The 27,429-nt window shown below is 48.1% G+C and overlaps 3 long non-coding RNA genes across 5 annotated transcripts in view; 1 reads left to right on the forward strand and 2 right to left on the reverse strand.

Annotated features, from left to right (window-relative positions):
- Positions 1-3,913: 3,913 nt before the first annotated feature.
- LOC113599751 (uncharacterized) lies at positions 3,914-4,732 on the reverse strand. Of its 2 annotated transcripts, none has more exons than XR_008297424.1 (3): positions 4,539-4,732; positions 4,313-4,413; positions 3,914-4,121 (listed from the first exon to the last, which is right to left on the reverse strand). It is a non-coding gene; the product is annotated as an uncharacterized LOC113599751 (long non-coding RNA). The 2 variants fall into 2 exon arrangements; XR_003420645.2 differs by having other exon boundaries at positions 4,216-4,413.
- Positions 4,733-4,787: 55 nt separating this feature from the next.
- Positions 4,788-26,666, forward strand: LOC113599831 (uncharacterized). Of its 2 annotated transcripts, none has more exons than XR_008297727.1 (3): positions 4,788-5,479; positions 9,196-9,231; positions 25,836-26,666. It is a non-coding gene; the product is annotated as an uncharacterized LOC113599831 (long non-coding RNA). The 2 variants fall into 2 exon arrangements; XR_008297728.1 differs by lacking the exon at positions 25,836-26,666 and adding an exon at positions 12,563-12,651.
- Positions 26,306-27,429, reverse strand: part of LOC113599832 (uncharacterized) — a 52,609-nt gene continuing 51,485 nt past the window's right edge. Inside the window, exon 3 of the long non-coding RNA XR_003420740.2 lies at positions 26,306-27,037. This is a non-coding gene — a long non-coding RNA (uncharacterized LOC113599832). The remainder of the gene's footprint in view (positions 27,038-27,429) is intronic.

Consider the following 27,429-nt stretch of genomic DNA (forward strand, 5'->3'; position numbering starts at 1 on the left):
CTTTACACCAGAGCATCCCGGTGCGAAACAAAAAGTCAGTAGCAACTCTGGTTTTTAATCACAAGTGATGAACAGCCAGACAAAAAAGTTCTATCACTGCCATTGGGCGCCAGTCCTAGAGCAACCCTCAGTGGGTCAGTGTGCCTTGTGTTTAGGAAGGAATCATTCCAGATTGGCCAAGGAGGCTAAGAGAGGTGTGTTAAGCACACCGCTAAAATATAAGCCGTGCCTTTTGGGATGACCATGACTGCCGGCACTTCTGTGTGTACTACAGTCAGACGGGCAGCGCTGAGGGGAAATAGCACAGACTCCTGGACAGAGCCTTGGACCGTGAGACTTAAGGCCCGAGTTCAAGCGCCTGCTCTGGTACTTACTAATGTGACTGCAACAAGTCATGTCCCTTCTGTGGGACTTACCTTCTTCACCTGTAAAATGGGGATAAAACCCTGCGTCCTATCCGTCTGACAGGGATGTTGCAGGAAGCAGATGAGATAATGGACATCAGAGAAGCATATTTGTCCCCTGAGGAAGGGAGATATGGGCCAGGGGTCAATTCCCAGCCATTCGGAATCTTTCCCACTCCAGGGTCTTTGGCTGACCCTGGAAAGTGACCGACCATTTGCAGGAACCTAATCTTGGACCTCCTCCAGCTGCTGAGCTGAGACCACCCGCCGGGTCACCTAACATTCCGTGACTTGGAGCCTTCCTGCTGACCTCTCTGAAAATATTGTCAATAGACCAAAGATACACTGAATAGCTGGCTTCTTTTGGGGGAGGCGGTCCCGCTGAGCCACGTGACGCAGGGGCACGGAGCCACCTTGATGGGGTGGGCAAAGGAGCGGCTTGGCTGCCTAGGGAACTCATGAGCATTAGTAGCCCATGAATCCTGAGCCACCTTTCCACTCCTTCTAACTCAGTTTGTCTGGTCGATCTCTGACTTCTCCTCTAGCCCTAGAAGTCTCTGAATCTATGAAGCTAGTTCACGACTCCACAACTGTTGTCCATTCACTTGCCCTCTCTAAATGCCATTGCCCCGTCTGCAAAACCCAAATCACACTTCCTGCCCACAGCTGCAACGTGCCGCTGTGCAGTTTGATTAGAAAGTCACTCTGAACTTGATCTCCTTGGAGGATGTCTGCCTCGCTCAATCAGTCAGTTGCAATGAGGTCATCGTTGGAACTGGCAGCTCGCGCGGCTTTGGAATTCAAGCAAAGCACAGCAGACTTTCCCCCAAGAGCTGCATAAGCCTCCGGTACCCTGGGGTGACTGCTGCCCAGCTGATGTCAACCTTCCCACCAGCAGTCTCCCCCAAGATGTATCCATCACAATGAGGCTTGCTGGCAACTCACAAAGTTCTCCCCATAGACAGCACCCGGGCTCTCTGCTGCTCCTCCTTAGAAGTCCTCTTTATTTATCTTCCTGCAGAAGAATAGGTGGAAGGTTGAAGTTCATAAAATGCTCCTTCTGGTCAGCCAGTCTTTAGCCTGTACAAAGTGGAAACCACTGAGAGTCTGTGAGTTAGTTCAGCTGTTCTCAAACTGTGTACTATGGATCCCTGGGGTCACCAAGATAGTTTCAGGGATGCCATGAGGTCAGAACTATTTTCATAACGGTACAAAGATGTTCATTGCCTTTCCTCCCTCCTTTGACATTCGCAGTGACAGTATAAAAGCAGCAGTGAGTAAAACTTCTGGTCCCTTAACACAAATCAAGACAGTGACCCTAGACTGTATGGTAATCGGTATATTCGTCACTATCGTGTACTTGCCATAAAAAAAATTTTTTTAAGACGGTCTGGGATAAAACAATAAAGTTACCAACTTTATGAAACCTCAACCGTTGCGTAGCACATTGTTTTCATGCTGTGTGTGTCGAACCGGTGAGCGCACATAACTTCTGCCTCCTTCAGAAGTACCACACTGTCTCCCGCAGAATCAGTTGTGTGGCTACGTATAGCGAGCTGTACTAATCACCCTTTCAGAAAACATGTTTTTACGTGAAAGAAGCAACTGACAGATAAACGGTGGTTATTCAGACTTGGGTTTTGGCAGGTATTTTTTCAAAAATGAATCTCATGAGGCTGTCACTTCAAGGAAAACAACAGACAGTATTTGTTGACCATGACAAAATCCGAGCTTTCAAGTGAGAATCAGGATCTTGGAAAAATTGCATCTGCCACTGCGAGCTTGACAGCTTTCCAGAGTTTAATGGCTTGTCCAATGATATGCCAATGGTGATATTAACAAGTGTGATTTTTATTTTTTTATTTTTCATTTTTTTTAACAAGTGTGATTTTTAAATACTAGATAATGAAGTGTGTTGATATTTAGAAAATGTTTGTAACTTGGGCCACCTGGGTGGCTCACTCAGTTGAGCATCCAACTCTTGATTTCGGCTCAGGTCATGACCCAGGGTCATGGGATCGAGCCACAGATTGGTCTCTGCACTGAGTGTAGAGACTACAAGATTCTCTCTCTCCGTCTGCCCCTCTTCCCCTCTCACACACACTCTCTCTCTCAAATAAAATAAAAATTAATTAACTAACTAATTAAACGAGAAAATGTGTATAACTCAGTGAATCAATTTGTTTTAAATGGCCAATGTATGATGTTAGAAAAAATAAAGTCAAAGTGCAAGATAAAGGAAGAGATTTTAATGTAAGAAGGCAAAAAGTTCATTGATGTGGTTTCATATTCTACATTGTAAGGAAACTTTAAAAAAAACTACCACCTCTTGAGTTGAGATGTAGTATGAAAAAAGAACACCCAGAATTATCTAAGAAAACTATTAAAATATTCCTCCCTTTTTCAACTACATATATGCATAAGGCCAGATTTTCCACATACACATCAAACAACATAGCACAACAGACTAAATGCGGGAGAAGCTATGAGACTCCAGGGTCAACTCTGAAGCTAAACATTAAAGCAACTTGCAAAGATATAAAACAATGCCACATTTCTCTGTAAGACTTTTGTTTTGGGAAGTAGAATTACTTTTTATAAAATAAAAATAAAATTAAATAAAAACTTAATAAAATAATATAAAAATAAAAAATAAAAAAATTACTTTTTATAAAATAAAAAGTTCCTTGTATTGACATGTTTATTATTGTAATTTTAAAGTGAATTAGTAAATAAATATTTTTTTAAATCCCTCTGTGTTCATTTTTAACACCGTAAATTTTGACAGCTATAACTCAAACAAAATCTCTTTAGGTCCTCAGTAATTCTTAACAGTGGAAAAGAGTCTTGAGACCAAATCGTTTGAGAATGCCTAAGTTTCAATATTCTATAGTATTAGGATTGCAGATTCACAACAGTGGGGAGGCTTGTGGTCAAGAATTGTATGGGAGCCTTCTGCTACATGCTGGCAAGGGCTGATAAGGGCCAGAACAGTTCTTTTTTTCTTTTTTTCATGTTTGCTTATTTTTGAGAGAGAGAGAGAGAGAGAGAGAGAGAGAGAGACAGAGCATGAGCAGGGGAGGGGCAGAGAGAGAGGGAGACACAGAATCCGAAGCAGGCTCCAGGCTCTGAGCTGTCAGCACAAGACCCAATGCGGGACTCGAACTCACAAACTGTGAGATCATGACCTGAACTGAAGTAGGATACTTAACCGACTGAGCCACCCAGGCGCCCCTAGAATTTGTATTTTAATAAGATCCCTAGGTGATTGGTGTGCACATTCAAGTATGGTGGGCACTTTTCTATATTTCTTTAAAAAAAATTTTTTTTTTAATGTTTTTTATTTTTGAGACAGAGAGACAGAGCATGAGCAGGGGAGGGGCAGAGAGAGAGGGAGACACAGAATCGGAAGCAGTCTCCAGGCTCTGAGCTGTCAGCACAGAGCCCGATGCGGGGCTCTAACTCACGAACTGCGAGATCATGACCTGAGCCAAAGTCAGATGCTCAACTGACGGAGCCACCCAGGCGTCCCCACAACAGTTCTTAAGGTGGCAATGAGGCCGGCCAGAGGTGTGGTGCCCATTCACTGTGCAAACCAAGATTGCTATGTCACACTTTGGTTTCATTCCAATGCGACAAGACCATGGCTCTGAAGTGGACTTGGTCTCCTCCGAGGGTCATTTCCAATGCCGGTTATTTGAGGGAGGGATGGGTATCCTAACAAGAAGCAGAAACAGAGCATATAAATAGGACAAACTTACTCCAGCTCTCTGGGTGGAGACTTGAGGAAGCAAGGAGACTGGGCACATACTCTGCTTGGCAAGTGCTGAGATAATGCCTATGAGGGGGATACAGAAGTGGAGGCCGGGACGAGGCGGGGTCCGCAGGCCTCAAAGAGAAAAGCCCACCCGGTATCTTGTGTCACAGCATGACCCGCGTTTACTTCTTTTTTGTTATCATTGAGTCTCCAGTGAAACAAATCTTGTCAAAGAGCGCGGCTTTGTCTCTGCTGGAGGAAAGCGAAGGAAGAGGCATGAGTTGATTGATGCAGGGAAAATAGCAGGCCCTCATCCAGGTTACTGTGGGCTGGGGTAATGGTTAGAGAGAAATTCTCAAGAAAAAGGGGGAACTCACGAATCAGAGACATGGCTTCTCTGTCCAGTGACAGCTAGACTTTGTTTACAAAAGGCAGAATTTTCCCTACAGGAATTGACTGACCTGAGGTATATTTTGGAGTAAAGAAGGAATGGGAGTGGCTGAATACAGCTGCTAAAGTGGCTCCCAAACTTCTACTTGGCGTCTGAGATGCCTGTGAGACATCCCAGACAGAGAGGCCCAGAACAGAAGGCAGAAGCTTACAGAGGCTGAGGTTCCGGAACTCTGGAGTGAGCACACCACCTTGAGAACCACAGGTCCACATAGATCAGTGGTTCTCAGGCCTTGCAGCAATCCGGAATCACCGTGGAGGACGACAAGAAGGAAGATGCCCATCGCAGACCAACTGAATCAGAATCTCCAGGGGTGATTCTGATGCACACCACAGAGGGTTCATGAAGGCCAAGGAGACATTGAGATCTCCCAGGAAAGAGAGAAAGAGTGAGTGCAAAACACAGTCCCAAACCCCAAAGCATCTTACTATTGAGCACCAAAAGTCTGTACTTCCTGTAGTAAAGAATGCGCTTAATTGAACTCTAATGAGCTTTCCACTACTGGCCGCACTCCGGCCCACGGAATACATGAATCACTTGTCCTTATGCAGTGCAAGAGTCCTCCACTAATGTTTGGAGCCCTAAACGTAGCCACTTGAGCTTCCCATCTATCAGGCATAGTTAGGGATCCCAGAAGCCTCACATAGCCTGGCGATAAAACAGTCAGAGAAAGAGCTGGAAGGCAATAGGTGACAAACCCCAGCCCTTCCTAGATGTCGCTGTGGACAATGGATGCTGTCTCCTAGAAACAATCCCTTCCCTTGCACCCCAAGACCGGATGAAGTGAACATTTCTGAAACACGTCCAGGAGACAGACTGTTCTCTGGGAGGCTACGAGCTGTCTCTTCTAGCAAAGAAGGGAAAAACGTGAGTAAAATGTTTTTCATCTTTTAAACAAACTTCTCTTGCCATCGTATAAGGAACTCCATATACAGACCAGGGTTTCAAAACTCTTTTAAACGTCATTATTTCATTCCCTTTATGGAGTATGTGGTCTTAAACAATATTGCTTGCTTGAGTGCATTCGTTAAGTAGTAACTTATTTGTCTGTGTACTAATGAATCAATGACATGTAAACATAGAAACTTCAGGTCAGCCTTGCTTAATACCGCGGGTACTCAATAAATGTTTGCTGCAATGAATTCAACTCAATGTCACCATACTACTAGGTAGATCTACTTTCCACCAAAGGCAAAGAAAATGGATATTTTGGCTACTTTTATAGCTTTGTTCCAGTGAAGGGGTTTTGGAAATAGCTCAAGGATTTATTTGTAGTATCGTGGAACACTAGGGTTCCAGGAAACCCACAGTAAGAAGTTCTTATATAGACTTTGACCCCCAAACTGAGCCTTGACAGGGTATAAACTTCTTCCTACGGGGACTTACAGGCAGGCCCAGCAAGACATGTCAGTTGTACCAGCAGAGAGGGGAATGCCTGCTTAGTACAGATAATGGGATGCCTCGTTTGGGTTTCTGGACCAGAAACAAGATGGCATTGGCCCAAGGACATATTTGGGGGCACACATAGTTATATTTGGCTGCAGGCAAGTTGAACTAACCTGTTAGCTGATCCCCAAGAGTGGATTAGAATCACCTGGGGAATGGAGACACCTGGGTGGCTCAGTCAGTTACGTGTCCGACTTCAGCTTAGGTCATGATCTTGCGGTTTGTGAGTTCGAGCCCCGCTTCGGGCTCTGTGCTGACAGCTCGGAGCCTGGAGCCTGCTTCGGATTCTGTGTCTCCCCCTCTCTCTGCCCCTTCCCTGCTCATGCTCTCTCTCTCTCTCTCAATAATAAATAAACGTTAAAAAAATTAAAAAAAAAAAAAGAATCACCTGGGAACTTATTAAAATACTGATTCCTAGGTACTACCCCAGACTTGAACCAGAATCACAGAGAAGGCTCTGCCATCTGCATTTTATTTATTTATCTTTTAAGGTTTATTTATTTAGGGGCACCTGGGTGGCTCAGTCAGTTAAGCGTCCGACCAGCTAAGGTCATGATCTCCCAGTTCATGAGTTCGAGCCCCACATCGGGCTCTGTGCTGACAGCTCAGAGCCTGAAGCCTGCTTTGAATTCTGTGTCTCCCTCTCTTTTTGCCCTTCCCTACCCTCTCTCTCTGTCTCTCTCTCAAAAATAATAAACAGTTAAAAATTTTTTAATAACTAAAAAAAATAAAGTTTATTTGTTTATGTTGAGAGAGACAGAGACAGCATGAGTGGGGGAGGGGCAGAGAGAGAGGGAGACACAGAATCTGAAACAGGCTCCAGGCTCTGAGCTGTCAGCACAGAGCCCGACGCGGGGCTCGAACTCACAAACCCGTGAGATCATGATCTGAGCCCACTGACCCACCCAGGCACCCCTGCAATCTGCATTTTAAACAAGTTCCCAAGTAATTCGAACGAATGTCCCTCTCGAGAGCCAGTGCCAAGTACTCCACACTGTCAAGCATTGAGGGTGGGGCCGGTTTGTGAATGAAGACGGTCCGTCAGTAAATAGCTGCTTCACCACCACAGTCACTTTCTGTGTCGCATCCTGCCTCAGTGTTTCCCACATTTCCCACTCTGCTCTCACAAGCTCAGGGAGGTGGCAGAGAGTGGCGGAGCCAGGGAAGGCCTCAGACCTTCCACACCTTGACCATCCGCTCTGTTAGGCCTTCTTCCCCACAGCTTGTGCCAAAAGGACCATGTGAAGACATTTTGCTCTATATCTTCCCCTCTCTTGCCAAGGAGTCCCTTCCCACCCTCATCACATAGTGACATTTTATCCTTTGAGGTACCGACAAGTATAGACGGCCACCACCGCCCACATATCAGAGGGGCTCTGACAAAGGGCTCATGAGATTATGAACCTTATCCACTGTGAGTAACACAGGAAGGGCTCTTGCAAAACACCGCCTCTTAGGGCGAGGTGCTGGGACACTGCTCCAGCTGTGTTCAAAACTCCAGCTGTCTCCTCTTCCCTGGCTCTGGAGGAAGAGATAGACACTTCCCCAACATCCGGGCCTCAGGTCTTGCTACAGATGACCCTGTGGGCCCAGCTCACCTGCCCTCTCGCGTCCTGCCAGCCTCTGTGGGAGCCTCGGGGAGAGCATTGACCTTCTGGCTGAGCTCCCCTAACTCAGAGTCACCAGACTGCATTCCTCTCTTCGGGAGCAAATGAGGCTCCAAGAAAGGGTAGAATCAGCAGGAAGCAGCTGTTAAGGCACCTGGAAACACCAGTGACCATTGGTGGGCTTTCTCCCCCCTCACCCCCCGGGGAAAAAGGCCGCCCAGACGAAAGCACCGCTGTTATGTTCCCATCTAGGGTTGCTCAGTGGTGCCAAGGTGGAATGTGAAGTGTGCTACCTGTCTTGGCACCCATGACCCTCTTCCCCACCCACCCTGCCCCCCCCCCCCCGTTCATACTGCTCAGTTCCCACATGAGCGTAGGGACCCAGCCCTACTTTAAGAAGTCCCAGGCCATGTCACCCAGGCACCAGGCAGTCTCTCTGTGGGTGCTCCCTGTGTCTACCTCAGCTGGAGGAAAAGGGGCTCAAGAACCTCAGGTCCCCCCTCTGCCACAGTGGGAGCCGTCAGTCCCACCAAGGAACGTGTCAGGTTGTGTACCAATTCATCCTACCCCGTCCTTGGTTAGTCTTGCCATTGTGGCTCCGAGGGGCGGGGCATGCGGATGGCAGAAGCTCTGTCACCTTAGCCAGAAGCTCAGTCCCCTTGCTGACCCTTCCCCTCACAAGGTGGAACAGCCACATTCCCCTCCTTTGCCCCAGCATCCTAATCTGTAAGTAGAATCCAATCCATACCTAATTCTTGGGGCTGTTACAAAATCTGGCAATAGGTGTTGAAGAAAATGTTTAGAAGGCTATAAAGCAGACTAGGTTTTTAAATGTTTCTTTTTTTTTTCATCAAAAAAATTTTTAGAGTTTATTTTTGACAGAGAGAGACAGAGTGTGAGCAGGGGAGGGGCAGAGAGAGAGGGAGACACAGAATCCAAAGCAGGCTCCAGGCTCTGAGCTGTCAGCACAGAGCCCAACGCAGGGCTTGAACTCACGAACCGTGAGATCATGACCTGAGCTGAAGTCGGACACTTAACCAACTGAGCCACCCAGGTGCCCCTGTTTCTTTCATTTTTGATGCTTAAAGATTTAAGGATTTCTTTTCCTATTTATAAAAGTCATACATACATATATATATATATATATATATATATATATATATATATGTTCTGGGTAATACATATATATATACATATATATATATATATAAAATTTTGGAAAGTACAGAACAGAATAAGAAAAAAAATTGTCTATAGGCCCACCACCTAAGCAATTCTGGTCATTTTGATTTCTTTTCTTCTTTTTTTTAACCAATCTTTTGTTAAAGATTGGTTTAACAAAACCAATAGAGTACGATCTCTATTTGTGATTTTGAATGCTGTTTTAAGGTATTGCTTTTTCTTATTCAACATAGTATGAGCACTTTCCCATGTTATTAAAAAGTCTTCTTAAACACAATATGTAATAACTACTGGATGAGGCAATTTTTGAGCAGAAAGTTTTTTATGCATTTTGGATTGCTTTTACAGGATGAGTGCCCGGAAGTCAGATCACTGGATTAAAAGGTATGACTATGTCAAGACTCTTGTTGCATGTGTTGTAAGCTATTGTTATATCCCCTTTTTCCTGGAGTTGGGAACTGAAACGCAGAAGTTGAAATAATTTGTCCTAGTTCACACAGCTAATCCTCAACAAACCCAGGACAAAACGCAGGGCAAGAGACTCCACGTTCTGTGGTCTGTGCTCAACACGGCCCAGGAGAGAAGGCTGCTACTGCCGACCGAGCATCTGATAATTTGCACTAAAGAGGACAAACAGCCCCGTGGGGGATCAAACATGGAGCAAAGGCTGACGCACCTGGGCGCAGGACACCTGGGTTCTACCCTGGGGGCTCCCCCGCTAACTCCATCACCCTGAGCAAAGCAAGTCCCTTGGGCCTCAACGTCAGCCTCCCGTCTGGATCTAACACGCTGCCCTTCTGTCCAGATACCTCATTACCAAAACAAAAACAGAAACATTTTGGTTTTGATTTTACATAAAAAGACCAAAAGTAATACATTTGCTCCCACTCCATGTAACTGCTCTGTTGGCCACAAAACGGATCCGGCTGCATCCCAAGGCCAGCAGGTTGGGGTTAATGAGACAGTGAACTCCAGAAAACATGCCCCAAGCCGGAATCTGCCAGCGAGTGGCAGGAGAATGCAGTCCTTTCAAGATCAAGTCAGATGGCCTGAAACACAGCTCAGCGCTGTATCTCGGCACCAGGCTCCGCCATCGGCACTGTAAAGACGTTCCCCTCACTTCTGGTCCCTGGGACGGAGGGCATCAGCACCAGTAGGCCAGACTACTATCTGTCCCTGCACAAATGTGCTGAAGGGCAGCCGTCCAGGGTCCTCAGAGCATGGGGAATGGTGTGCTAGGTTCTTTTCCCAAGTGACCAGGAACTCGGATGCCACATCAGCAACTGTGAAACCAGGGCCTGTGGGACGCGGTGGGTGGGGCTGCTGTTTGTCAGTTGCTGATGTGCAGACCGCCACTTCCCAGGACTCAGGCGTGAGTGCCTCTGTTATGCGTGGAGGGTCGAGTCCCGAAATCTGTGGGAAACTGGGCATTCCTAAGTCTACATCCCTGTCTCATTTCCAGCAGCGCCAGGGGAACAGACCGGAGGATGTAGATTCCACAACACTTTTGAGCACGAAAAAATGTTTGCCCCACTGGCGGAAGATCTGTCCCATCTCTCTCAGAAAGGGGAATGGTGTGTTCAGGGAAGAAACCCAGCAGGAGACTGGATAATCCGTGTGAAAACACGCATGTGAAGTGTCAGGAAACCGTTCTGCTGACTCAGAACGAGCCATATAACATGTCATTTACATAATTAAAAGCTCATGTACACAAAAGAACACACTTTTTGCAAGAACATGTTCAAATAAAAAGATAAACAGAAAGGCATTAATAGAGCGGTCTACGGGCAAAGAAAGGGAATGGATTGCAGCATGGAAACAATCACCTTTCATCCGTGAAAAAGAGAGGCCTTCCCGCGGCCACTTTTGAGAATGGCCATGAACTGAGAAATATCATCAACTCAGTCCTCTGGACCTAAGGTCCAAAATTTTAAAATGAAAGGGAAGAGAAAACAAACCAGACCCAGGAGATGTCGGTCAGAACGGCTTTGGAAGAGCCATGAGTTTATTTTTATAAAGGGAGGAGATCACTGGCGTCTACATGAGACAGAGGAGTTTGGGCCCTGGATGCACCTTTGAACCACCAGGAGAGCTTTTAGAAGATACTGGATACGTGCCTTAGTTGCTTGGGGTGAGCCCAGGCTTCCATGCTGAAAAAGAGCCTGGTGGATCTGACGAACAGCTGGGATGAGAAGACAGCCCTGGAGTATCCCACCTGTGCCTTTGGGCTCTGGCATGGGGGTACTCAGGAAGGGAGGGCTTGCCCGGAGAAGAGGAAGACGTGTTTTGGACAGGAAGTGTCGGTTGAAGTGACTTGAAATGAGGTGCTGTTTCAGAAGGGGGTGTTGAGGTAAACACAGGGCCTGAGGCACAGTGGTAGGGGACAGCACCAGCGTGGCCCCTGCAGCTGACCCCCACGTGTTACAGATGAAGGAGAACCCTGACACTGAGAGAAAGTGACCTACCCAGAGATGGGTCTCCAACACAAAAGTGCCCCAACTCCCTTGGTCTTCCCAGCTCTCTTCCCACTGTCCCGTGGAGCCCCAGCTACTGCTGAGGCCCCCTCATCCTCCTGCTGTCTCACCAATGCCATCACAGAAGCAGGGGGGAGGCCACCCCAGAAGGAGCTGGCAAGTGATTTGAGCTTCTTGAGAAAAAATAAAGAAAAGTTTAGACAGGAATCTGATGAGTTCTTGTTCATTCCTTTCCCTTTCTCAGGGAAATGTTTGCCTTCACTGAAAACTGCCTATCACCCGCTGGATTTGGGTTTTTTTCCTCCCTAAGCCTTTAATTCTGGAAGCTCATTTGTTTTTAGTTCTGTTAATGTTGCCAGCCAGGCTCGGTAGATTCTCCTAACCACTCTTGATTTCCTGAAGCTGTGAAGATGTGTTTGGCCACCCTACTGAGGAAGAGAAGTCCGTGGAGTGAGGGTCTCAAAGGGGATGACTGAGAACGTTTGGTTTCCTTCCACCAGAATACATGGAGTGTCAGGTGTCCATGTGTGAAAGGTTTTCACATTTGCTCAATGTTTACAGGCAAGAAAAGTAGGCCCAAGGGAGGTTACATAAACTTCCAAGTTATGTGCAAACTCCTATAAGGGGACTGGGTCTTACTCATTTGTGCCCCACTGGGGCCCAGACCAGCAACAGCATAGAGGAGATGCTCATGAAATGCTCACCAAAGGGAGTGGCCGAGCTGAGATCTGCCCCCAGCCTTCTGACTTCCAGCCCGACACTGGGACCACAAGCACAGGCATGCTCAGCCTCTGAAGGCCATACAGGGTACACCTGGCCCTGGCCAGGTCTCCACACAGCCTTGACCTAGCATCATGCTGGGCACACACAGCTGGTGCTCAGCCAACGTTCACTGGACCATCCTTACAGCTGTGTTCGTGGTTACTCTGGCCCTGATTGTCAGCTTTCCATCCAGATGTATTGGCAGAGAGCCTGCAACTGGGGTGGGTCTCATGAAGCATTCCAGAAGAAACTCCAGAATCGCAGGGCTGAGAGGGAAATTAAAGGTCATCCAGTTTTACTGCTCGTTCTCCTCCCTCCCTTCCCAAACGCAGACACGGACACACACACACACACACACACACACACACACAACCTGCTTCTCTCCCCTCAGGCGCACACACTTTCTCCCACTGATTGGCTGGGCCTGCGGGTATGTTTCTGGCTCAGAAACATTTCTTTATTTGATATTGTTAATGCAGAGAAACGACATGAAGAGGCCATGTGCAGGTGCTCTAGCCACAGCCCAGCTAAAGACCCCTCCGTCAGCCAGCATTAATCACTAGCCACGTAAGTGGAGATACCTCCGTATAATATACCATGCTAGAGTTATGACCAAGGTATTATTAGAGCTGCAGGAGAGAGCAGTTAGTAGTGGTGGGGATATCAGGGAAGGCTTTATCAAAGAGGTGGCAAGTGGGATAGGCCTTAAAGAATGGCTAGGCTCTGACCTTGCCCATGGGTGTAAGGCAGAATTAGTCTAGACAAGCTATGACGTGAGCATTGTCATGTTGGACCTAGCACACCAGGCCAACTGTTGTCAACCAGAGAGAGGTCCATGCTCCTGGAAGCCCCAGGGTGCCCAGCAGGTGGTGGCGGAGGAGGAGCTCTCAGTCACTGGACGTTGTTTACTTGCTCCAAGGACTTGGGAGAAGGCATGGAGACTGGCCAGCTTCCTCATCTCTGAGGGAAGGGTGGAAGGTGGGGAGGGCACGGAGGAAAGTGCACCAGGAGGGGCTAGATGGTGCTCTGCAGGGGCTTGGGAGGCGCTGGCTGGGTCTGCTGCCACTTAACTTGCCATAGGGCCTTGGCCTAGCTCGTCTCAGTGAGCATCTTCTCATCTGTAGAGAAGGATGGCAATTTCATGGTTATTGATGAAAACTCTTTGAGAAACACCACGACTAGAGGAACAAAGAGGATTGCTGAATCTGGGGCCTTACCTGACAACACACGAGGATGGGGAGGTAACTCAGCAGCTGGCCGCCAGAAAATCTGGGGTTGTCTTCACTTGGATGTGAAGTTCTGGCCAGCAGTGGGGTCTTTGGCTGGGCAATTGCTGGAACACCGATACGTGGCCTCTTTGTGTGATCTCTTAACCTGGGATAGTTCGGATCTCTTCGGAGCATAGTGTCTGGGTTCTAAGAGAAAGTATCCCAAGAGAAAAAAACGGAAATGCATAGAATTTGTATGATCTAGCCTCAGAATGCACATGACACCCCTTCCTGCATGCTTTAGTGGTCAAAGCAGTCACAAAGCTCTGTCCAGTTTCAAAGGGAGGGGATATAGACTCCACCACTGGGATAGGTGCCAAGGTCACGTTTTAAGAAGAGCATGCAGTAATCTTTGAAAAATGCACTCTACCACAACATTCCTTACCTTGGCACTCAAAGCCTCTGCCATACGCTCCCAGCAGCATCTCCTGCTCCCTCTCAGCACAAACCTCCCCTGCTCCAGGAAGGCCCGCCTCCCCGCTGTGCCCAGAATATACCATACTCATCCCGGCCTGAGACCTTGAGCCCTCTTCTACTCACTTCTTGACTGTTCAAGTCCCATCTCCCAAAGGATTCAGGTTCCTGGTGTGTTTGAGTAACAGTTAAGATAAAAAAGGAAGTCTCTTAGGAAACATAGTTCCCAGGGTCTTCTTTACTGCTCTAGAGTAAGGGCTGCTTCTTTCTGAGAATTAGTAAAACTTCTACCATGCTGAGAGTCACTTGTTCTGAAAAGCATCTACCAAACGTGGGCATGGGTCCCCTTCAACAGTTACCATTGCATGCCTTCTCATGAAACTCAGGTTCTTTATCTGTCCCAGACAGATATGGTGAGTGCAATAAATTAAAGTCAGCTTGTTTTCAACCAACAAAGAGTGTGGCTGACAGTAAAAGTGTAAATATGATTATGGTTAAGGGATTTTTTTTTTTAGCTTTGCTCCATTTCAGCTCATTAGACTTTCCAGTAATAAAGGGCTGGCCAGCATTCCTCGCTAATTGCTCTCCAATTAAATCAGAGGCCAGGCCCCTGCCTCCTGTGCAGACCCCAGTCCCTAGGAGCTCTGGGCATCTAGTAGTGCTCAGGAAACACTCAGTGGCTGCTTGATAGAAAAGCAGAAAGGAGGCAGCCAAACTCTGCAGTGGGTCCCCACTGAACGCAACAGAAGCAGCTAACATTCGGCAGAGCTTCCTACCCTACAAGGAGTTTTTGCATCCATTCCTTGCTCTGGTGAGGCACAGAGTAAAGGTAGTGTTGTCCCCATTTTAATGATGAGGAAGCTGAGGCTCAAAGAGGTTAAGGGGCTTTTGCAGAATCAATGGCTCCCATGTAGGGTGCAAGGACTCTAAGCTAAGTGTTTTCATTCCCCGGTCTAGATTCTTTTCTATTGCACTGCCTCCAGTTCCACTGGCTTATTCTCTCATTTCATTATTCACTCATTGATGGATTTGCCAAATGCTTAGTAAGCACCTACTTTATGCACAGCATGACGTAGGCACTGGGGAAACAATGGTGAGCAAGGCAAAGTCCCTACTTCCATCGGCCATGTAGTCCAGAGGGAGAGATGGCAATAAATATCTGAACAATTACACAATTAAAAGAACTTGACATAATGGCAAGTGCTGTAAAGAAAATGGAACAGAGTAACGGGATAGAGAATGGCCAGGATTGTTCGGGCAGGGAGGTAAAGAGGGGGCCCGTTAGCTAGGATTGTCAGGAAAGGCTTCCCTGAGAAGGTGATGCTAGAGCTATGACCTTAATGCTGACAGGGCACCAGCCATTTAAAGATCTGGGGAAATGAGTCCCAGGAAGAGACTGCAGAGAGTGCAAAGGCCCTGAGGCAGAATTAGAAATAGTCATGTTAGAGTGACAGAAAGGCCAGTTAGAGTGGAGCATCTTGTGTATGGAGAGAATGGAAGGGACCAGAAGGTGTAGGGCTTTGCAGGCCATCATACAGTCTAAGCAGCTTCTGGACTAGCCACTGAGGCACAGTGGTGAACAAGATGGGTACGGGTGCCACCCTTCCGAGAATGGCCAGCCCCAAGCTTCCATGAACCTCTCGTGCTTGGTGTCAATATTGCCCCCGCCCTCTGCATCAAGGCAACCGTGGAACCACTCTAATTCTTTTGCTGGCAGGATTGTCTGAGGGATGTGACATACATGAAAAGAGTACAGAGAGTGAAATTTGGGATTCCCAGAATCTCTATTGGATTCGATCTGCCACCTGCCCATCCCTTCTACCTTTCGCCTGTGGGTCCTGGAATTGGAGGAGGAAATGGTTGTAACTCCACAGCACCCTCACATGGTTCGCCCACCCCAACCTCCCACTTCCAATGCAGGGCCAGCCTGAAGGGAGGGTACCGAGAAGCAAAACAGCATCCCTGGCTGCCTAAGTTTTTTTGTGACATCGGATGGACAGACACACTGATGAGGAGCAGACTTGTTGCATGAAAAACAAATTCTCCTGAAATACAAGAAGCACGCACAGGAGGCAACCCTGATAAACTGAGAATAACAGCTCACTCTGTGTGCTCTTCAGTTAGAAGCTTTAACTGGGACCCAGCAACAGTTTCCCCAAGTCACGGCAAGGATGGATAGGTAAGAAGGAAATAAGAGTCTTTCCTAACTGCCCTTTCTGTCTTCTAACCTCCATGGTGGCCTAGTCACGAATGCCCTCTCTCTCTGTGTGTGTCTCTCTCTCCCTTACACACACACACACACACACACACACGTGTGCATGCCCATGCACACTTTCATTCCATTCCCTCTAGATTGCTATGGGCATGTGCTGCCCCTCCCCAAACCCTGTACCTACATCACACCAAGGACCATGTTTATTCACAGGCCGACCTTTGGGAGAACAGATATCCTGAATTTGCTTCCTAGACTTCCTATTATGCATAACGAACACATTGCCCTTTCAAAGCCGGGACTGAGACCTAATATTTGTGCCACGCGTGGCTACATTGTAGGACTACCACAAAGGTGGATGGCCTGTCGGCAGCCTCGCAGGTCCCTCAGGGATCTGAAGCCACTTCTGCTCTGGCTGGACACCTCCAAGCTGAGCTCACATGTTTCTTGTCGACTGATGAGCATGTGTCAGCCCTGTGAGGCCGCAGCACTGCTCAACATGGCACTCCTCTGCTGAGAAGCCACTTGTGAGCAACGTGGACATCCACCCCTGGGGGAGGGAAGGGCTCATGTAGCAGATGCTGTACGATTCTAACCAGTTAGAAGTCATTGTCCAGATGCACACACAGAAGCGTGGGTGAATCTTAAAACCATAGTGCCAATTAAAAAGTCAAAAGCAGAACGAGATGGAAAAAAAAACGAAATCACTTGCATACGTTAAAACCACATCCATCCGAAGCAGCTAACAACAATGCACCTTATCCAAGAATATGTACAAATCAAGAGCTAGACGTCAAGCATATTAGGATGAATTTTCTATGGGTAGGGAAATGGGAGTAAATAAGTAAAACAGGGAGGAGTTTGTAGGGACCACTGATGACAATGAGTCATGAACTAGATAGAGAATGTGATAAACTCTATCCTCCACTGGAAGTTGCTCTGTCTCTCTCTCAAAAATGAATAAATGTTTAAAAAAATTTTTTTTAATCAAAAGGAAAGTCACAGAAACCTCTGAGCTTCTCCTGGTTGAGATTTCCAGCCTCAGCTGCCACTTCCCATTCAAGTCAAACAGGATGCTTTGCTGTGCACACGACACTGCTGACCCCTAGCCTCTGATTGTGCTGCCACCCCCCCCCCAAAGTCCAACTCTCATGCCCCCTCCCCAGGGTGTCCCGCCTCTCTGGTGGCCCCGCACGTTCTCTGCGTCACCCTGCAGGTGTGATCATGTGCCTGGAAGCGTGTACTCATCAGTATGCAGAAGCGCTCCCAGTGGAGCCCCAAGGGTAGGGTGGCTCTTTTTAGGAGGGCAGTGCTGCCATGACACTCTGTGCCTTTGGCCATCTATACTCCTGGATTGTAACTCATGCCTTCTAAGGACTCTCTTGAGAGGACCTAGCCAGGAGGAAACCTTTCTCTCCACAGAGACGCAATACTTTTCCAGGAAACTCATCACAAAGGAGAGGCACACAGATGTTAGGTGACTGGCTAAGTGACAAAACTATTTCCACAAGTCCTTCTGCAGTTAGGCCCTAAGCCTTCTTCCCATGCCCAAGACAGCTCTCGGGGGTCCCCTTTCCTTACTGCAAGCCAAGGCATGGCCAGCTTGCCTCTCCCCCTTTTTTTTTTTTAATTTTTTTTTCAACGTTTTTATTTATTTGTGGGACAGAGAGAGACAGAGCATGAACGGGGGAGGGGCAGAGAGAGAGGGAGACACAGAATCGGAAGCAGGCTCCAGGCTCTGAGCCATCAGCCCAGAGTCTGACGCGGGGCTCGAACCCACGGACCGCGAGATCATGACCTGGCTGAAGTCGGACGCTTAACCGACTGCGCCACTCAGGCGCCCCTTGCCTCTCCCCTTTAAAACTACCTTCCTTCCTGGGGCACCTGGGTGGCTCAGTCACTTAAGCGTCTGACTCTTGATTCTGCCTCTGGTCATGATCTCATGGTTCGTGGGATCAAGCCCCATGTCAGGCTCTGCACTTGACGGTGTGGAACCTACTTGGGATTCTCTCTCTCTCAAAACAGATAAATAAATAAATAAACTTAAATTAAATTAAATTAAATCAAATCAAATTCCATTGGATATTCTTTCCTGCTCTGTCAAAGATTAGTTGGCCACACATTTGTGGGTCCATTTCGGGGTTCTCTGTTCTGTTCCATTGATCTGCGTGTCTGTTCTTGTGCCAAAAATTAAATCAAATTAAATAAGTTAAATTAAAACAAAACTATCTCCATCTCTTTATCCCTTGGGCTGCCTCTAAAGTCCAGCCTGACTGCGGAAGCCATTTCCTTGTTATTCCTGACATCCCGCCCCACCCCAGATGCCAGGCATTTAATCAGAACCCACTGACAGTCCTACAACATAAAGATGCTGGAGTTGGTAATTTTAGGAAGGAGTGAAGGCTCCCTTCTTTGGCTTCAGTGTGTACGCAGTCAGTAAACAAATGTTTCTAAGTATCTGTTAGGTGCTCAGTGCTGGGTCCAGCTTTGAGGACTGACAAAGATTCCCCCTCTGACCTCCTTTTTTTTCTCTGCATCGTCCAATTTTAGCAAGAATCCTGCCAAGTCAGCTTAGCTACACTCCCCCTCCTCCCTATCTGGTCACTCTTGATATCTAATCAGAGTCCTCGTTGTGATACTGTGATTTATAATAAGAAATGTGTACATGGTCTTCATTCCTGTTGCTGGCATAGTGCACCTAAAACTCTTGGAATTTCCTAAGTGGTAAGAGTTGTAAAGGTGCCTTAGTATTCATTAACAAACCGTTTCCAGCCACACCTGAGTTTACGTCAGTCAGTGCGGTACCTTTCAGAAAGCACCTAAGGATGGGGACTGGTTGCCAGGGAAACCACCCGTGTGTTTGGAGGGCTGGATCTTTCAGTCCCTACTACTCCCTCCCTCCCCATCTCCAGGGAGGGGAGAAGGGTTGGAGGTTGAATCAATCACTAATGACCAATGTTTAATAAATCACGACTATGTAATGAAACCTCCTCCATAAAACCCCGAAAGGACAGCGTTCAGAGACCTTCTAAGTTGGTGAACAAGTGGAGGTCCTGGGAGAGTGTCCCACCTGGAGAGGGCATGGAACCTCCCCACCTCCCTGTCCCCATATCTTGCCCTATGTACCTCTTCCATCTGGCTGTTCCTGAGTTATATCTTTTTATAATAAACTGCCATTGTAGTAAGTAAAATGTCTCCTTGAGTTCTGTGAGCTGCTCTAACAAAAGAGAGGGTCCTTCTATGATTTGTAGCCGGTTGGTCACAAGCACGGGTGACAACTCAGGCTTATAATTGGCATCTGGAGTGGAGCGGAGGGCAGTCCTGGGGGACTGAGCCCCTACCCTGTGGAATCTGATGCTCTCTCTGGGTAGAGACGGTTAGAACTGAGTTCAATTGTAGGACACCCAGCTGGTTCCGGAGAATTACGTGGTGGTGTTGGGGGATCCCCACAATCTGGAATTGGTGATCAGAATTCTACTCATCCCTCACCAGCCCTCAGGTGATATCTGATCGCCCTGGTCTGCCTTCAGCCAGCACACTCTTAGGTCAGTTTAGCCAGAACCCCCATTATCCCTGATGTTTCCTCTGAGTAACTTCTCCATCCATTGATCCCTTCCCTGCTCCTTGGCTATAAATTCCTTCTTGCCCAGGCTGTATTTGGAGTTGGGCCCACTCTCTCTCCCCCACTGCAAAATCCCATTGCAATGGTCCCTACACTCGCCGAAATGTTCCCTCTGAATAAGGTCTGCCCTGTCATTCTTTAACAGAGGCCATTGAATACTTTTTTTTTCTTTAATAGGATGTGATGGTTAAATAAGAGCCGGCTAGGCCTGCCCTCAGGGCCTGATGGATAATCTACTACTCCGTACCCGAGGGTGCCGCTCCGGCCCACTCTCCAAAGACGAGATGGGAATTTTATCAAATTCTACTTCCATTCTCCTGGGGCCTGTGCAGCGCTGGCAGCAGAGGGGGGTGACTGGCTGGAGACCAGCTGCTCAGCGAGGCCCTGCCAGGCCTGTTGGAGAAAGGCCTGGCTCCCAACCAGGATGGCATCTGCTCAGAGTTTGGAGCCCAGCATACTCTAATTGTCCTGTGGCCTTGTGGCACTGACAGCCTATCAATTGAGTCTTTCTGAAAAAGCTACGCCTGTGTTTATCGGTTTCCTGCCCTGGATTTGGGTCACTAAAATTTTCCTCAAGGATGGAAGAGCTCAAATAATCGGATCTGGAGGTCTCTTACATGCCAGAACCTGCGAAGGGGGTGCTGAGGACACGCTGGCCCAGGGCCCACCCACTCACTGCCCATCGGCTTTCCGAAATGGTCCTTGGACAAGAGGCTGGGGGCCCTCATCCCAGTTACATATCACTACATTGCTGTGTGTCCACAGCCGAACCCCTTCCCTCTCTGGGCTGCTATCTTATCTGTTTCTTGAACAGATGAAATCACAGACGCAAAAGGGCTTTTTAGTGTGAAAAAACGCAAGTTCCCATGGGAACACTCTGTGCCTCCCACTCAATTTTGCTATGAAACTCAAACGTATCTTTTAAAAATAGCCTATTGAAAAACAAATAAACGGGGGCACCTGAGTGGCTCCGTCAATTAAGGGTCTGACTCTGAATCTCGGCTCAGGTCATGATCTCATGGTTTGTGCCACCAAGCCCCATGTCAGGCTCTATGTTGACACGGCAGAACCTGCCTAGGATTGTCTCTCTCTCTCCCTCCCTCTCTCTCTCTCTCTCTTTCTCTCTTTCTCTGCCCCTCCCCATGTGCACTCTATCTCTCTCAAAATAAACTTAAAAAACAAACAAAAATGTCAGGACTTATGGTGAACCCTGGGCAGGGAGTAGAATCCTAAATTCTAATAAAAGCTCTGCTTCTTTCTGTGTGGCTGTGGGAAGTGTGGAAACCTCTCTGAGCCTCACTTCACCTCTGCCAGACACTGTAATGGCTATGAGAATCGAACTAATGGGCTTAAAATATTGAGTTAATTATAGAGCACTGCCCCTCTGTGAAGTCTTCTCGTTAATATTTGTTGTTTACCAAAGAGACTGCACTGAAGGTTGACCAGTCAGTCCCAAGCTGGCAGAAATTTTGCAACTCTGAAAGAATATTGGAAAAAAAAAAAGAATATTGGAAAGCCCTAGGGAAGGTATGAACAGGTGTCTTCTAAGCACTGAAAACTCAGCATGTTAAAACTGAGCAGGAGGAAGAGGAGGAGACAGAGGAGGAAGAGGAGAGGAAGGGAATCAGAATAAAATTAGGAGAAGCAGAAGGGGAAGAAGGAGGAGGAGGAGGAAAGAGCAAACTAGGAGGAAAGGAAGCAGAAGAAACAGCTGAAGAATACAGAGGAAGGAAACGCGGAAAGAAAGAAGTGAAAAAAGCAGAGGAAAATAAAGAAGAAAGGGGAGCAGGAGGCAGAGACGGAGAGGAGGGGTGGAAGTAGCAAAAGTGGAAGGAAAAGAAGCAGCAGCGGTAGAAGCAGAAGCAGGAAAAAAGCCAAAACCACAGCCAAGAAAGTAGAAACTGAAGCTAAACCAAAAGCAGGGAAACAAGGAGGAGGAGAATGAAGAAAAAGCGGAAGCCGAAGTAGACGCACATGTGGAAGAAGCACGAGCAGGGAAAGCAAAAGGCAAAGTAAAAGAAGCAGCGGGGAGAGGGGAGAGGAAGGAGGGGGAGGCAGAGGAGGAAGGAGGGAGAGGCAAAGGGGGTAGAGGAGAGGAAGGAGGGGGAAGCAGAGGGGGGAGAGAGAAGGAAGGAAGGGGAGAAGAGGAAGGAGAGGGAAGCAGAGGGGGAGAGAGAGGAGGAAGGAGGGGGAAGCAGAGGGGGGAGAGGATTGCAAGTAGTAGAAGTGGAAAGATAAACAGAAGCAGAATAAGTAACTGGGAAGAAAGCAGCAGCAGGGAGAGCAGAAGCCGACAGGCCTGAAGGAGAAACCAAAGCCCACACAGCAGAAGCAGAAACGGGAGCAGAAGGCGTGTCCGCGGAGGGCTATGAAGAGAGGACACAGAGCTGGCCGCTGTGAGCTGTCTGCTGTCCGAACCCCCGTTTCCCCATTGAAACAAAGAGGCTGGTGACCCAGTGAGATGTTGCCGCGATTCTAGTGGCTTGGATCATGAGGATGAGGCTGGGGGTAGGCAGGAAATGTTCCCCAGATGAAAGGGAGAATGAAGGAATGAACTTTGATCAAGCACCCTCGAGGGGCCGCGCACAGGAAGAGGAGACTCAGGCCCTGCTTTTCCTGAGCCCATCGTCTGAGGCCGGGCCACGCTAAGGGTCAGAACAGGGGTACAGATGGCAAGGCCCAGAATCAGCGAAACGAGGAACCATCAGAGAGGCTTTAGAAAGAGGAGAGGTTTGAGTTCAGAGTCAATGGGTAGAAGTGGAATTTAATCGATGGAGTTGGGGTGGGCAAGAAGGGCTCTCCTCCTCGGAAAGAAGGACGATCGAGACTGTCCGCTTTAGCCAGGCTGGGGGCCTGCGTGGGACACCAGCCTCTTATGCCCAGGGCTGAGGATAAAAAGCATCAGACTCAGAGATTCTGACAAGCCCCTGCCCATGAAACAGCTCCTCTCCCAGGCAAGAGGTCGACGACATGGAGGTCAGGCCTGTCCTGCTGGGGAGAGATGGCCACTGGGCTGCATCCCACTTCGCCAACTAGACGTGCCTGTGAGGTGACCAGAGGGCACCCAGGGTGCTGAAGAACAGACACCTCCAGAAAATGGAGTACAAGCTTCCAGGGAGGAGAGAGAGCTGGGCTGGCCAATAACCCTCTAGTGTCCCCAGTCCTCTGAGGGGTTGCTCCTTCTGGGAAGCCAGCAGCCTTGAGGGTGGCCCCCGAATCTAACAAGGATATCCAGCCTGTCCCCAGAACAGACACTTCCCCGATTCCGCTCAAGGAACAGATTCTGCAGGAGTGCTCAGTCAGGTAAGCATCTGACTCTTGATATCGTCTCAAGTCATGATCTCACAGTTCATGGGTTTGAGCCCCACATTGGGCTCTGCTCTGACAGCTCAGAGCCTGGAGCCTGCTTCAGATTCTGTGTTTCCTCTCTCTCTCTCTCTCTGCCCCTCCCCTGCTTGTGCACTCTCTCTCTCTCTCTCAAAAAATAAACATTTAAAAATAAATTTTTTAAAAAGGAAATTTTAAAAAAGGAAAGAAAAGAAAAAAAGAAACATTCTACAGAGCTGCCTCGGCCTTCCACCATGGAGCGGCCCAGAGAAAGCGAGAGTCCAGCTCCGAGCAGAGAATCTCAGGCCCTGTGAGAATATAAGAGAGAGCAAGGGGCCCTCAGTCCTCCCGCATGTCCCCCAAAGACCCCAGCACTTGTTTCATAAGCACTGCCCCCTCCTGAGAAGCCACGCCTACGTTACAGTGAGGCCAACACAAGGGGACCATCCTCTGATGAGGCAAAACCTGCATGGACTTAGGGCATCCCAATCCCTTCCCTCCAGGCCACCACAAACCCCACCACTGTGGTGAGATCAGAGGAAGGGTCTCTCACGTGCATGTGCGTGTGGGCGTGCACACGTGTGTGAGTGCGGGAGGGGGAGAAAGATGCGTTGGGGAAAGTTGGGGAGTTCCAAGAAGCGACTGGATCGGTCACAGGGGAAATTTCAAGAGATGGCGAACGTTGGAGTCAAATGGGGAAATCAGAGGCGAAAGGAAAGGACAGAAGGAAAACTCTCGGCCCCGCTAATGTGAAAAGCTTCCTAAGTCTGGTGAATACTCTTTGGAAAATGGCTGGTGACGCATTTCTCTCCACAGCACCTGCACCTCCGTGTACCCACGAGAAGGTATGAGCAGGGCAGCACACTGTGGTGGCTTGGAGCACTGGCTCAGCAAACAGAGCGCCTCTCTGAACTTCAGGCTCATCATCTGTAAAGTTACTCATGAATGGCTTAGAGCAGTCCTGGCAGACGGGAGGTGCTCCATAACTCCTAGTTATTAAATTGCTATAGGAAGCATGTATAAACACCTACAAATTGACTGATTAGAAAAAGTGTGTTAAAGCCTGAATGGGCAGTAAAAATTTATATTCTGAGGGGGTCAAAGGTGAAGGTACTCAGGGAGGAGGGGCTGTTCTCCTTCAACGTGCCGGGAATAAGAGGAGCCGTGACCAGTTTCCCAAACCAGTCTTGTCTCTGAGTTCCATTCACTTTGCGGTAAACGACCACCACCGATCCACCTCGGCTGTCTCAAAGTTTGCAATTACGGTAAAATTCGGGGACTTTTCAAGTCACTTCATGGCAGGCCAAGCTGTCTGCCCTGCCCCTCCCATGCTGGAGCATCTCGGGAAAATACTTGGAGAGCTACAGATGAAAGAAATGGTTGTGGTGTAGGAGGATCAAGGCTCCAAGGCTTCTGTGAGCAAGAAAGGAAGGCGGCCCGGCCACCTGGTTGCCATGATTCATGAGGTCCCTCGACTCGCCTTTCCAGGCTAGGTAGCCAATCCAGCATTTTCTGTGGACACTGAAATACCAGCTGGCCATGCTGGACAGAGAAGGCATATCCCCGGATTCTCTCGAATCTGCCCGTTCTTCCCCATCTCCACCCCCACCACCCTGGCCTAAGCTGCTTCTTTGGCTCTTCTCGAGCCCAATGACCTTGAAAGCCTCATGACGTTAAAATGAAAGTCTGATCATGGCAGATCCCTGCTTGAGATTCCCACTGGCCTTAAAATAAAAGCCAAATGTCTTCCTGTGCTCACCCAGGCAGGTCCATGTGGTCTGGCGTTGCCCACCCCCTCTTGCCCAAGCCCCTGCATTCCAGCCATAGCGGCTCTCCTTCAGTTCTTAAGTACACCAAACTCCTCGTGGTCTCAGGGCCTTTGCACAGTTACTCCCTCTGTTAGGAACATTCCCCCCACCACCCCGCACCATTCCCCCCTTCACCCTCACCTGCCCCTGCTTTTCATTCAGCCCCCCCCCCATTCTTCTCTTCCAATCACAATTCAAACACTTCTTGGGAGAAGTCTCCCCTAACCCCCTAGACTGGATCAAGTCTCCAGGCCCTAAGTGCTCATGACACCCTGTTTCCCTTCATATCACATCTCCCAATATCTAGCAGGAGCCTAGCAATAAATGTCTATTAAGTGAATGAATTTCATTTTCTAGGTTTCCAGGGGGGCAAAAAGCCCCATTGCAAAATGAAAAGAGCACAGGAATGGGTGTCCAGAGATCTGCATTTCAGCCCCACTCCGTTCCGGTCAGCACTATGACGTTAGGCAAGGCTCTTCCCATTTGGGGACTTTGCATCATACCAAGGAGACCAAGGGGTCTCTCAGGGCCCTCCCAGCTCAGCTCACAGTTTCCTGGTGCTGAGTGCATGGATTTTGGACTCCTCCTCCCCTGGGTCACATTGGTCCCAGCAGTGACATGGTAGGAGTGGAGGGGACATGAATACCCTTAATGAAACAAACCCTCCTGTTCCCTCTTGTGCTTGACAGCGACTTTCACAACCAGAGCCAAGGGAATACTGGGTCACCTGCAGTTTAATTGTCGGTTCCATTACTTAAATAGTGACTGAAACTTTCCATTTCCTCTTGAAACAGCCAGAAAGTAGCCATAGCTCACCACAGCATGTTCCGAAGGCAAAATGCACAACCTATAGGTGCACGACTCAACGTAGGCAGTCTTTAAAATAAAGCGTTTACCATTGTCGATGTCATGTTCAAGAATAAATAAGGACACGTCCCGCAAATCAGCTTTCGTATCTCCTTTCTGCCCTAGGATATATTCCTTCCCCCCAGTGAACTTTTATTCCTTCTGACTTCCATTGTTAGATCTCCAGAATTAGAATGTCTAGCCTTCTTTTGCTCAAAACACAAAGTAATAATTATTCCCACTTTGTTTCCACAGAAGCAGCCCGTGTCTCCTATTTGTACACTTGATTTCTAAACATCATTTAAATGCAACAGCGAGAAAATAGAGTAATTCAGGAGCAGCAGATAGGAACCTGATTCCAGTCACTCTCTGGACAAGACATTTTCTCTCAACAATCCAGAGGCCCTTGAAATGTGCACTTAACCATACAACGTGTTTTGTGTGTCAGTGGCACAGTCTCTTTGTTGAGAATTAATTGTATGTGCCTTCACTCCTGTTGAAACTACCCTCTGAGAAGCCTGGCAGACTTCCAGGGACCCCGGCCCCTGGAACTGACACCCAAGTTCGGGACTTCTTAGTGACTCGGAATCTGAGAGCTGGACATTCACACAGTGTTCTTGCTTAAAGGTTCTCTTTGCCGTAAGCTACCCGAGAAGTCATCACAACGTACAGAGGACAATGAGCTCTTCACTTCCCGTGAAGTCACCCCCCCCCCCCCCCCCCCCCGTCACTCCAAGGGCACCTTCTTTGCGTTTGTGCACATCAAAGAAGCTTGAGGGCAAGATCATAGCCCCCTGGCCCAGCCCTAGATTGCCAGCACACAGTGAGGTCAACAACAACAGAATGCTTTCCCGATTCATGGTAATTCATCTTCAAAGGAACAGTCCCCTCTCTGAAGGATCCTCAGGCATTTTAAGATGAGTTCCATCAAATCGGGCTCATAAAAGCCCTTCCGGCTTAATTAATTTGCTCCAGGTAACTTGTATAGAAAGCCTGAACACAAAAGAAAATTAAAATACGTCCCAAAGTGGTGGTGTTCTCCATCCCTTGTTGAACAGGGTAAAGAAATTTGGACATTTCTCTGAAAGTGATAGCCATTTAGATTTTAATCAGAGCACTAACTGAAGTACTTAACATCTCCACTGTGCACTCAGGAAAACGGAGAACAGTTTCTTGGTTGAACATCTCTGTCGCAAAATTTCTACAGGATCACGGTGGGGATGACAATCATCCGTGATGTTGCAACAGCTAGTCTCCTCCCAACACACAGCAAACACTGACAATATTCATCTCTCAAATCCGAATCGTTCTTGGCACTGTACAGATAGCTTTGACGTGGGTGGACACCAACACACAGACAGGTGACACAGCTAATTGGTGAGCTGGTTCTTAGTTGCCATCTGAGGGTACTCCATTAACAGGTTGATTGATATTCATGTCCCTGTGGTAAAGTGAGGCTTTTAGAGGGAAAAGAAGCACAAGACAATTAAGACGAACAACAACAACAAAGAGTCCGGTGTTTGTTCCCAAGCTTATGCTCTTTGAACATGGCTTTGGAAAATGGTTTAGTCAGCATCTTTCCTACTTCTCCCACCTCTAACATTTCAGGTGAGGAGTCAGAGGGAATTTTAAAAGACTGGAAGTTCTTGGCTGGTGTTATAGCCCACCTTGGAACAGAAAGTCCCAGTACAGTCCAAGTTACCCCCATCTCCTCTCCCTCTCTCTCCTTCTCTCCCTCTCTTTTTCTCTCTCCCTCTCTCTCTTTCTCTCCCCACCTCTCCCTCTCCTTTTTTCTTCCTCTCCCTCTCTCTCTCTTCCTCTTTCTCCCTCCCTCTCACTCTCCTTCTCT

The sequence above is a fragment of the Acinonyx jubatus genome, chromosome C2 (assembly GCF_027475565.1).
Source record: "Acinonyx jubatus isolate Ajub_Pintada_27869175 chromosome C2, VMU_Ajub_asm_v1.0, whole genome shotgun sequence".
NCBI lineage: Eukaryota > Metazoa > Chordata > Mammalia > Carnivora > Felidae > Acinonyx > Acinonyx jubatus.